Raw genomic sequence first — 12,089 nt, 5'->3', positions numbered from 1 at the left:
TAAAAGCTGTTGCAATGTGGTATTTTATGGAAGCTATTAAATCTGTCAGCTGACCCAATTTGTACCTGAGAATGTTTATCTTCTCCCACATATTCACCTTCAATTAGCAATTCAGTGGTTGCTGAGACTTTTTAACCTTTGTCCACAGTTTTTATTCTGATTTAAAATGATACATTAGCCCTTTCCTTGTTAATGTGTATTACTAGTCTTCATGTAGTTGCTTTTCAAAATGCAGACTAAGAGAAAGGAGGGAATAGTAGTGAGACCTTTCCAGGCTACTGAAGACCAATGGGAAAAGTGGAGGCTGCCCTGCAGATGATTTTAGCAATTGTACATGAACGCTTTGAAATCTGGACAACTGCTTGCATAAGGAGGATTTTGGTTCTGTAACTGTGTGTGTATATATGTAGTGTGGAGGAGGATGTACAAGGAGGGAGCGAGTTTGACTTATCTTAAATCATGTTTGGTACTACTAGTCGAGAGAGCAGCAAATATTTTGCATTCCACTGGACCAGGCCCAAACCCTTCACGTCGAAAAAGAGGTTTGTTACTTTAGGGAGTCTTCTGCTTGTTCCAGGGTATTTCCTCAACTCGTCTGTGGCCAGTGACACAACCCAGCACCCAAGCTGGTGGAAGACTGAGCCCTCCGATTGCTGAGATACTAGTGAGAGTGCAAACGGTCTTCGACCTCGCGTTAATCAGATGACACTTGTTGGGGCTGGAGCTGTCACCAGAGGCTGACGCAGAAGCTCGAGGAATTGGAGGATGGCTCCTGCCTCCCCATGTGATTGGGAACATGTAAGTCCCAGCTGGGAGTGCTAATGGGGTCAGTGGCTAATTCCAGCCCCTGTATCTGTCCTACCCATGAGGCAGCGGTGGTGGAGCTGGAGGGAGGGCTGAGCCAGGGATTAAAGCCAGTGTGGCAATTCTGTTCTAGCATTCCCAAAACACAAGGAGGAGGACAACCCCAGCCTCTCCTGCATTGCTCTAAGTACTAATACAGAGAGGAGCTCATCCTCCTGCAGCCCCCTGTCACCTACTCTTGTGAACAGTGTAGATCAATATTCCCCACCCCATCAATGTGCCCAGCGATCTGATTCTGCTTTATGCACAAATCTTGGTGGCAAGTTATGAAGACCAGTTTTAAATGGTCACTCCGCTGGGACACTGACAATGGCTATGGAGATCTTATGAGTGGTGTTCTCTACAATATAGTAATAACACAAATCCTGTTTTATAGGATGCAGCAAATAAAACCCTGTATCAGTCAGCTAAAAATAATATCAACGTTAACTCAGGCTGTTTGCAAACTTGACCTTGAAGGATTAGGCCAATTAAATGAAGCAGGAGGGTGGGGGGGAGCAGAATGTCTCTGCCAGAATAGGAGAAAATAGAAAAAATTCTGATGAAGAATTTACCTTGGCGTGCTTCAAACCAATGGGACTGCATGAGTTTGGCATCTCTTAATGGTTGTACTTTGTGTACCTTGTATTTTCATGCCAAGCACTAAGCTGAATGCTTCTCTGTGGATTTATTCTGTTACAAACTGTTTGTTATGTAGCCTCATGGCCATTTCTGGAGTCTGCATCTGTATTTCTGCTTAAATGGTTGCTTATTACCTTTATAGATTTATATTGCCGAGAAGACGATGCTCAGCCAGGGAAGTAGTAGTAACACTCTTTCTGCTAACAAGGAGGAGTTGTACAGAATTAAAAAGAAAAAGCCAACCCACAAAAACTAGCATGTGAGAGGTGTGTTTATATTGAATTGTTGGATAAAGTTGTGCAACTCTGTATGCAACCGAGTGGTCAGGCTGCCTCTCCTGCCAGAGATGCCACCCACATGTGTCTGGGTTAGGCCTGCAGCAGCTGCTTCCTCCAGCCTGAGCTGAGCCTGCTGTTGCTGGGTGTTGCTGCTCTCCCTGGCTCCCCAGGGCTGTGCTCTGCTCCTCATACCCTCCTGCAGCAGCTCCTCGGGTGCCACAGCTCTCCTGAGCCTGCCCATGCCAGAGACCCTGATGGGCCAAGATGATGGAACGAGCCTGGAGGTAAGTAAGCCCTGATTAAAGACATGGGTTTTATCAGTGTGTCTGTAGATAAATGGCCAAGTGCAGCAGCGATTCAGCAATTCCCTGCGAGAGGCTGCCAGGTGAGGCTCCCGCAGGCAGCTCTTTGCAGGCAGCACAGAATCTTGCTGGAAATACACTGAAATCCAAGAGACACCACGTACAGACCTAGAGCACTGGTCGTGGGATCAATGTATTCATTAGGTAATGGCTCCTTCTGAGAGTAGAAGCAGAATTTAACTTTCAGAAGTAAAACCGGGAGAATTTCTAGATTTCTTCAGGGACCAGTTTGCTCACTTTATTCATGAGGTAACAAAAACAAACCTTCCTGCTCTATAGCTCCTAATGCTCTTTCTGTATTGGTGGCCTATTTTTCTGCTTAAGGACAGGGAGGGACTGTTGAGTCACACACAATCTCGTGCCCTCCTCCTCCTCTCATTTAAATATTAATATGATGAATTATTACTAGAGTAACAGCTGTGCACTACTCATATCACAGCAACATAACCTTCTCCTCCTCATCAGAGCACAGCTATTCCTGACTCGCGTTTTCTGGTTGACCTTCTCACTTCTTCTGGATGACTTTTTAAAAATTACTTTTGTTAGCTCTTGTTGGCGTGTCATTAGGATAGTTGTTCATTCTGTTTTTTCAGCTTAAATATTAATGATACTGAGGAATTCAAAAGATAGCTTCAGTAATGGTAAGTTAAATATCTGTGTGTATTCTCCTATGAGATCTGTTTGTTTAGAGAGAAAGAAATAGAAAGGATTAAGATCAGTCTTTCTAACTAATACCTATAAACATTTCTGTCTTTAAGAATTACTAAAATAATTATATATTGTCTTTTATATAAATAAAATCATCGTATATTAGTCAGCTAGTGTCTCTAGATAATGCAAAGGAATACCCAGTGTTGTACCTAGAAGTACTAATGCATTGTATTCTCTATAGATAAAGTATTATGAGAGACTACTAATAAAATGATGAGACAACTCTGTAAAGTCTGCTGAAAATACATATTTGGCATCAAACAAAGAAGGGGAGGCCATATGAAGGAAAGATAGAACACCAATTAGTTAGCTCAATATGATTGGAAATACCGAGGTAAAGCCTTCCCAGGCAGGTGTGGAAGTGTTAGTAGATGCCAAGTTTGGTGGGTAAAGGTCCTTCTCTGCTGAGCACCTTTCACATGGTTCTCGTGTTTGTTTGTGTGTGTGGTTTACAAAGCCACAGGGTTTTTCTCCTTGAAAATGTCACTCTGTGGAGTACTTTCATACTGAAGAAGGGGTGGCTGGGTTTGTTGTTTCTGGCCCACTGTTGTGGAGAACTTAATGCCAGCAGGAGTGTATAGAAATTAGGTTTACTGCATTTGATTAATTGCTCATATTTAGCATCAGATGAAAGTTTTCCCACATTTCCTTGAACTTTAACTTGCTGCTCTTGTCACGTAGGGAGAAAAAAAAATCTGAAATGCTCTAACAAAGATTTTGAAATGTCCATATTTTGATTTGTAATTTTTGATTTTCTTTTTTTTTTTCTTAAATCGGTGTTCTTAAAGTCAAACAAAATGCCTTCCTTTTAAATAAAATATTCGTTTATTGCTTTGTAGGGGTTTTTTAAGTAGCTCATAATTATAATGGAGAACCTAAAAAATTAATCCAAATTTATAAAGGGTGCCCTTCTTTTCCCACTCCTGAAGAAATCAGTAGAAACTTTTTTCCCAATCCGCCTTACTAGTGATGAGAGAAAGGGAGGCGGGAGGCTTCTGCTGCCTGAGAACTGTCCCCATTCACAACCGGTGCTAACCCCGTGTCTGGTCAGGGGCTGGGAGAAGGAAGAGTGAAAAGAGAAATGGCAAAATGTGTTTCTAAATCGTTCATTGCTAGGATGTAATGCTAGAAGTAGTGCTGTTACTTGAAATTTTTTTTCCACTCTGCTCTTTTCTGAACAAGTACTTGGTGGAAGCAAAGAACCCAATCCTGACTGTTTGCAATTACCACTGTAGTCAACAAGAGTACATTCATGGATTGAGACCTGCTCAGTACCACCAATATACCTATACATATGTTGGGGGTTTTTCCCTCTGTATTCTGTTCCTCCTAAAGTTTATGGTGGTTGGATTTTTTTTTTTCTCTATTTGCCATTTACATAAGGGATATTTTTTAATTCTCCTGCAGGTTACTGAATTGCAAATTATTCAGCAAAAATGACACTTTTATAAAAAGCCTTTATACCCTGATAAACTTGTAGCATATCCCCCAGATAAAATCTCGCTACAAACAGTCCCTTCAGATGATTATCTGCAGTGATTGCGAATGAACCTTGTAGCAATCTCATAACAACTGTCCTCGTGGACGGAAGAGAAACCTGCTGTCAGAACTACAAATAATTTATGTAACCCAATTTAAAGCTCTAACAAAATGTTCCCTTGTTAAGAGGATTGTTATACTTAACGTGTGAGATGAAAATACTTTCTGAAGGTCAGGAATGCACAGAAGATAGATTAGATCTCTTGAAAAGACAAAAAAGAGGTTTTTACCAGAAGTTTTTCCTCTGTCAGACACTCAACTTGGCATTCTCAGAAGCTTATATAAGCACAGCTTTATTCCTGCAAACACTGTGTTTGTTCTGCAGAGGGAGAGGAGCCTTGGAGATCTAGCTCTGCACATGGAAAAACAACTGAAGGCGGACAGGGGACTCGGGTGATTTTTTTTTTTTTTTTTTTTTTTTGCCACCATCAACAGCATGAATAAAAGCTTGCTTTAAAAAACATCAAGGGTGGATTTGGGGATGTATTTCCTAGGTTGTGCCCGCCACAGCTGCCGGCACGGTGCTGGAGGAGCTGGGCAGTGTGTGTAGCTGCCGCAGGTGAGGCATTGCCCGCAGCCCCGGGTCCTGGGCGAGAGCGGGTGGGCTTGCTGTGCGCTGTGGCATTAACCCTGCGAGCGGGGCGGTGGGATGGAGCTGTCTTTCTTTGAGGTCTTCTGCTAGTGACCATGGCATGGTAAAGGTCCTGGGAACCGACCTGCTTGCCACTGAGTGATGGAGGGGTGGGACAGACTCTGTTGAGGCTGGAGATGGGGGCTCTGAGAAGCACGTCTGACCCAGGCAAGGCATTGGGGAACTGAGCCATGCACTCCTAGTGTTCAGTGACTTGGCTGCCTGCGCTCAGTTGGGAGTTAATGCTGTCTTCGTAAAACTGTCAAACAGTGCCACAAAAACTAAATTTGGCGTGTTGGAAAACGGCTTTGTGAGATCCAGCTTTTCATAGTAGGATCTTGGAGATGGGGCAGGTTTTGAAATGCTTTTCACGTAGGATACCATGGAAATAAAAAGACATTACAGGCTCTGTAACCATCAGAAAGTCAGGTTAATGTCACTGCTGTCCTTATCCCCTGCACACAGTTACATATGATTTATGTCCATCCTTCCACCAGCCAAAAACTGAGATTACGGAGAAGCCAATGATGGGGATTATTTAAACACTTATCTCCTCACCTCCTTCCCTGTTGCATTCCCCTAATTCCTGGGGTTCCTCCCTGTAACCCCAGGTCTCCTGCCCACCCTCTGGCTGCCCCACAGCCTGGCTCTCAGCAGTGGGGGTTATGGGGTCTGTGCCTGAGATGGAGGGGAAGCAGCAGGGTTTGGGGGTAGGAGAGGCTGCATGACTGTGCATCAGAGCAAAATAATAAGAAGAAACTCTGTCTTGGAGAGTGGGATATTTTCTCACAGGAAACAGCCTCTTGCTTTCCACTGCTGCGAGCATTTCCCCAAAATACCTTTGTGAATGCGAAATGAAGCTTCAACAGGGCCCCCTGCATCCCTCCAGTGATGCCCAGTGACCCCATAGGGCTTCCCTGTGCTGCCCCAGCAACTTCTTGCTGACCCACAGGGAAGGCACTGACAGGGTCATATCTTTCTCAGAAACTCTCTGGTCCACTTTTTTCCCTCCCTAATGTGTTCCTTTATAGGAAGACCATTTTACCACCACCTTCCCTGACAGCAGGCGGCTCTCCAGCCCCGGGGCTGGCAGGAGACGCTGCCTGGAGAGGTGACACAGCCCCCGTTAGCTTCCAGGGTACCTTCTGCTGGGGGAGAAGGTGTGCAAAGGCTGTTCCTTTGCCCAGGCAGAGGGGTGGTGATGGAGAAAGGCTGAACGGGCAGAGAGCAGTGGCACAGCAGAGCAGAACGTGGCACTTGCAGCCCTTGGTGGCTCGAGCAAAGCTGGGAAGCTCTTGTGTTGGGATTGCCTTGGTCTCAGTGCTTGTCTCGGTTTTGATAGATCATGACTTTGCCAACAGCTAATTCTTTGGATGGGAACAGTTTTGTGCTGGGTATATTTCCAAATCTGAACTTTGCTGGAACACTTAGCTCAAATATTTTTGTCGTTTTACAAGAACCAGGGTGGAGCAGAGAATTGTTTTTGCCCTACTTAAAAATAGGCAAGCAAAGTTTTTAAAAGGCTCCCGCCTGTTCCAGAAGAAGAGGGCACTTTTGAAATCCAGAGTCGAAGATGTGTGGTTTATCTTTGTGGAAAATCTCTCCATGTCTATGAACTGGATAGATGTGGTACCAGATAAATTCCCACACTGTCTGTCAGTCCTGGGTGTGCTCCAGCCCGGTCAACTTCAGAACAGAAATTTTCCTGTGACTGCATCCACGGGCTGCTGCAGGCTGTGTTGAGTTTGGGCACCTTAATTAAATATAAGTAGACTGTTCCTCCCATGCGCTGCTTTTAGTGGCTCCTGCTGGCTCCAGTTAAGAAGTTGGAGGTAGCTACCTGACTCACATGTGAAAGAAACAAGGACCAAATAGGTAGGAAATTTTAACGGAGTAGTTTGGGAGAAAAAGCTTGTAAAAATGAGATTTGAATTGGAAAGGGGAAAAGAAAATAGAAAGTGGGAAACGGGAAGAGACTTGGAGAAACCAGGTGAGCAGCTGAGAGGGAGCGGAGAGGCTGCTGTGGAGGATGTGCAAACAGCTACTCAGCGGCTTCTGGGGCTGGGGGAAATCAGAACTGCCTGGACAAGGCCTAAGGTAACTTGCAAAAACAGATAATTCAGAGCTCTGGGGATCTGCACTTGGTGCAAGAAGTAGCAAGCTCTTTGAAAAGTGTGTTGAAAAGCTGAACAGTAGAATAAAATACCAATCCCTCGCAAAATTCAGTTCTAGAAGTCTTAAATTGTGCATCTGCTGTTAAGGGCTACTGTGACCTTGATCTTTGTGACCCAGTTCAGGAAAGTGGAAATGATGATATCCTGATGTGCTTGCAGATTGTAGAAATTAATTTAATGGATAGTTGCAGAGCCCTTAAATTCTGGTGATTCTGTGCTCAGACTGGGGCAATATGTGATGAATAAGGCATAGGGCAGCATGCTGATTTTATTTTTTTCTTGGTATATAACTACTGGTGATCAGGTGAGCACTATCTGTCCTGTGTGGTGAATGAAGCAGGGCACTGAGCACTTGTGATGAGAAAAAGGAGTATGTGCTCATGCAGTAATGCTGCATCAGAGCAGATAGAGCTGGTTCTGGTTACTGTGATTGTCATGTCACATAGAGTTCCCCTCAAAGGTCAGAGAAGTTTACTAGCTGACATTAAGGCCCATATTCCCCTGGTCTCCTGGTACCCGAAACACTGGAGCAATTAGAAAGATAAATCTTCTTGTTCTTCTGTGTGAAAAGCTTCACAAGTACCCATTACCACCCTGCAGTTTCACTTGATTTTGGCAGTTACTGCAGGTTCTTGGTTGAACTTTTCCTACTTGACAACAGCCTGTTCAAGCCTGGCCACTGATTTACCATCGCCTAGCAATGATTACATTTGTATTGTTTACTAACAAATATCATCGGACCTAGGATGATAAATATGGGGTACAGGGTAGTACTTTGATCGCAGATTGTACATGTAGTCCTTGAATCATTTTTACTACAAGCAAATGAATTGCCTTAATTATTTAAATGGGGATATTATCACAAACCATAATAATCTCACTTTACTTCTAGGAAGCATTTAGATAGTACATGCAGCTGTGGAAATACCAGCTTGGGTAGTCTGTCAGGAAAAAATACACAGCTGACATCTCGAAACCTTTGGTGGGTCGAAGGGAAAACCTCACCTTGGTTTTGATTAATATTGCACTGTCTTGTGGAGTCTCTGTGAAGCGTCTCTGACGGACAGGCTGGAGAGTGTTAAGTCCTCCCTGGAGCTGCCCTTTGTCAGAGAAGGATGGTTTGGGCAGCGGCAGTGAGCCTCCTCGTCCAGCCCTGGCAGGATCATTCCACTCTGAAAGAGAGGGCTGAGGCTCATGTACATCCTTGATTTCTGGGCTGTACCTTTTCCAAGACAGTCCGAAGCTGGAGAGGCTGTCTGTCCTGGAAAAGTTAATAGCAAGGAAAAGCTGAGAGGTTTGTGACCTTCTGTCTTACCCCTCTGGGCCACCATTTCAAGACACAGACTACTAGGAAGAGTTTGCCCACTGTTGTCTGGTGGCTGAAGCCTCATTCTTCATTGCTCTGTGTGGCCAAGTGGGATCTCCCACTGCGCAGCCTGATCTTGTCATAAATAGTCTCCCACTGCTGAACATGAATGAACGGATTTGTGTACCTAACGTCTGTGATAATGGACATGAAGGAACAGAAGAAGGTCCTTCAGCTGGTTTGTGGTGCTGTGAGCCACTGGGGACATCGGATTGCAGATAGGAAGCAAGTGGCAGCTCTTGTTGCCACCCAGGGCAATGCTAGGGTAGGTCACGGGGCACACGTGAACGCTCGGCTCATGTTGGTGTCTGTTGAATTGCAGCAATCATGAGAAATAAGTATTGCGATTGGAGTTGGTCCAAAGGCAGAAACTCCTCTTCTTTGAATCATCTCGATTGCTTTTGTTTTGGGAGTGCCCAGATTAAACACGAAGATATTTGAGATAATGGTGAGCAACTTTTTTTGTTTGCTAAAATAGGTTTATCAGCAAACGATTTTATTTTAACTGAGGCTTAAATGGTTCTCCAGTGTTTCATAAAGCACAATGAGGGAAGAATACCTTTTCCCCTGTCATGAAATATAGCTTTAGATGTACGTGGTATCTCTTAAATTTGGGTTTAACAGCTTTTGACTGAATGCAATTGAAAACTGCTTAGAGAGATGCTCAAGATAAGAGAACGCTGATGCACTGAAAACCAGAAGATTTCTCTGCCTCTCTAATCTTTCTTAGTTCCAGCTCACTTGCAAAGTAGATCTCGCTATTCAGATCATGAAAGGACCTCTAGGCATAACTAGACTCTGAAATGTTTACCTATATGAGATAACTGGTTTACGACTGTTTCTCAGTGATGTCTCAGCACCGGGGTACCCCATGGAGGTATTTCTGAGCAGCAGTCTGCAGGAGCCCTGCACAAGGAAAGTGTGTCTCTGTGGAGGAGACTGTCCAGCAGTGCCGTGAATAGCCACGTGAGACACATTCTGCATTCCGTATTACTGTTGCAAAGAGGAACAGATAGGTCTTGGGATCAGATGAACAGATATGGATTAACTTCTAACCAGCTATTATTGGAGCACATTTAAGTAGTTTGAGTTGGAAGAGCCTTTGCTGAAGCTGATGGGAAATGCCAGGGTAAGAAGATGATCCCAGTTTTTGGCACCCATCAGAGTCTAGAGAATCTCCAATGTGTGTGTTGGCATTTATGGTGTGTTAAGAGGGGAAAGCTCCTCCTTGAGAGTAAAAGACAAAGCGGCAAACTAGACAATTCTGATCAGTTTTTCCTCTTCAAAGCAAAATTTAATTTTCCTGGTTTTCATTGTAGTGCAGTTGCAAGCAAATACACTTTTTGCTTGAGTTGTAGTAAGATAGAGATCTTGTGTTCCATAAGCCTGATACCTTCTGCAGCAAATGACACTTCTGTGTGTTATATTTTTTCCCTGTGTAGTAGTTGCTGGTGCAAGTCCCTGTTTCTGAGCACTTCAGACTGTTGCCCTCTGTGGAGTGGCCTGAGCTCTTGCATCATTTCCTATCATCTGTCCAAAGCTATTTATAAAAGGTCTGCCAATTCGGGCGCATTGGCAAAACCCAGTTTTCATGAGAAAACAAACAGTTTGGTAGTGTATTCCTCCCAGCAAGTGTCTCAAAACTGTTGAGAAAACCTGAAAAGTCCTAGAAAATTTTAATGAAAGCTAAGATATAATGGGATTGGGGAATATGGGCAATTGAATAGTCCCATATATTTGCAGTGGAAATCTTTAGAAAAAGATGGTGCAACATGCACTGAGAAAAAGTTACAGAGTATTAACAGGGAGGAGGCGGTTCCAAAATGTATTTGTTTGCAAAATAAAAACTTTTGGGTTTGATGTCTGAAGATACAACAAAAGTGACTCAAGGTAGCTTTTGCAATGCTCGGTATTTGCCATATAATTTGATGGTAGATGTTCTATAGAAAGTTTCTACTTGTTGATATTTCTTGGGTTTTCCATTTCGTTAGCTTCAGGAGCCTAACTGGGGCAGGAGTCTGGCAGGGACAGCAGGAGGCATTAAGCGGAGCAGCGTGTTTCCCAGTCAATCTGCTGTGCCTGATAAGTGCTATTTTGGGAATCCTGACAAAGCGTGTTGGCCACAGACGAAACACGCCCTGAGCAACAGCACTCACATCGGCTTCTTAGCGTCTGCCTTGACCCTGCAGGCACCGTGCTCCTTGCCTGTCGATCTTTAGCCATGCAATAATGCTGCTGGCTGGTGAACCAGCTGCAGCCAGGAGTTTTGGGCAGGTTGGAGACCACTGTGTGCAGGGCATAGTGAACAGAGGGTGGCCTTTGCCTGAGCAGTCACAAAGACATGATTTCTGAATGTGTCTCCCGATCCAGCCTGTTTCATCCTGTGTTCGCAAACCACCATAAGAAGTACCATGTGCTGCGGGTGGGCTTGGAGTCCTCATCCTTCCCATGAAGAGCCTCTGCAGGGTACAAATCTACGGAGCAGCAGAGGTCTGAGAGGCTTCCACTATGAAAAATTAGTATTGCTTTTCCAACCACCAAGTTTCTCGTGGCAGCAATGGATGATCTTCTTAACTGCTGACAAAGATTCACTTTCTGCCCATGTCATTCTTTAGTAGTTTACTGCAAAATAATATCTGAAAGCATTTAAAAGGCCTCAACTCACTGCACCTCCCTTCTTCTCATGTAGATAACAGTTGTTGCTATTTGATATGTAAAAGTTGTGTAGCCTCGGGCTGGTATTAGCTGGTGCCCATGTACTTCTATTGAGCTTTGCCCCTATAAATATGTTTCAAGAGAATTCTGGTGTTGATGAAAATGTTAGCGAATGTTAGCCTGGTGGTTTTTTTTCTCTGTAAATGAAAAGCGCTGCAGCACCAGCTGTATTTACAATTGCACAGCAGAGGTTTTATCTCTATAATGCAATAGCAATCAAAAGGCTGCATGTAGGAAGGTTTACTGTTCTACAGGAATGAACAAGAACAGTTCTACACAGCAATATGTATAGCACTGCAATTAAATGCAATAGTTCTACAAAAACGTATAACTGTTCTACATAAATCCATCATCAGGCCTGTAAAACTTCTGCTCAAGAGCTGATGTATTTTCCAGTAGGGATGCAAAACCAAATGCATTTTTTTGCTGAGAGCACCCTGCCCTGTTTCCAGGGCCTCTCTCCACATTGGAGTACTCAAGGTATTGCAGATATTTAAATAATATCTGTACAGGCACTTGCTGCCTTATGACTCTAGCAACACTGCAGCCGATGCAATAACTAGCACAGAGATGTCTTGGACAATTGCTCTGGTGACACTTCAGTGGGCAGACGTGTTGTCCAAACTGCTTCACTTGAGGTTTCAGAGGTGGGGATGGCAGCAGTGCCTCTGTGCAGGTCTGAACATGGGAGAACTGCCACACACAGAATTCTCTTATATTCTCCCTGAAATTCTGGGGAAAAAAACCCCTTTGGTCCTTCTTGTTTCCACTTCATCCTGTGCTTTGCTTTGTCACAACAGCTTTGCTCCTCTTTCCATAGAATGTTTT

The 12,089-nt window shown here is 44.0% G+C and overlaps 1 protein-coding gene across 1 annotated transcript in view; it reads left to right on the top strand.

The window, feature by feature from the left end:
• Positions 1-2,595: 2,595 nt before the first annotated feature.
• MAPK6 (mitogen-activated protein kinase 6) overlaps positions 2,596-12,089 on the top strand; it is a 29,199-nt gene continuing 19,705 nt past the window's right edge. The window contains exon 1 of the mRNA XM_065641508.1: positions 2,596-2,766. The gene's annotated coding sequence lies outside the window, so the exon portion shown is untranslated. The remainder of the gene's footprint in view (positions 2,767-12,089) is intronic.

The sequence above is a fragment of the Caloenas nicobarica genome, chromosome 10 (assembly GCF_036013445.1).
Source record: "Caloenas nicobarica isolate bCalNic1 chromosome 10, bCalNic1.hap1, whole genome shotgun sequence".
In the NCBI taxonomy this organism is placed as follows: Eukaryota; Metazoa; Chordata; class Aves; order Columbiformes; family Columbidae; genus Caloenas; species Caloenas nicobarica.
The sequence above is the reverse complement of the archived record's forward strand: the minus strand, read 5'-3'. Positions and strand labels throughout refer to the sequence as shown.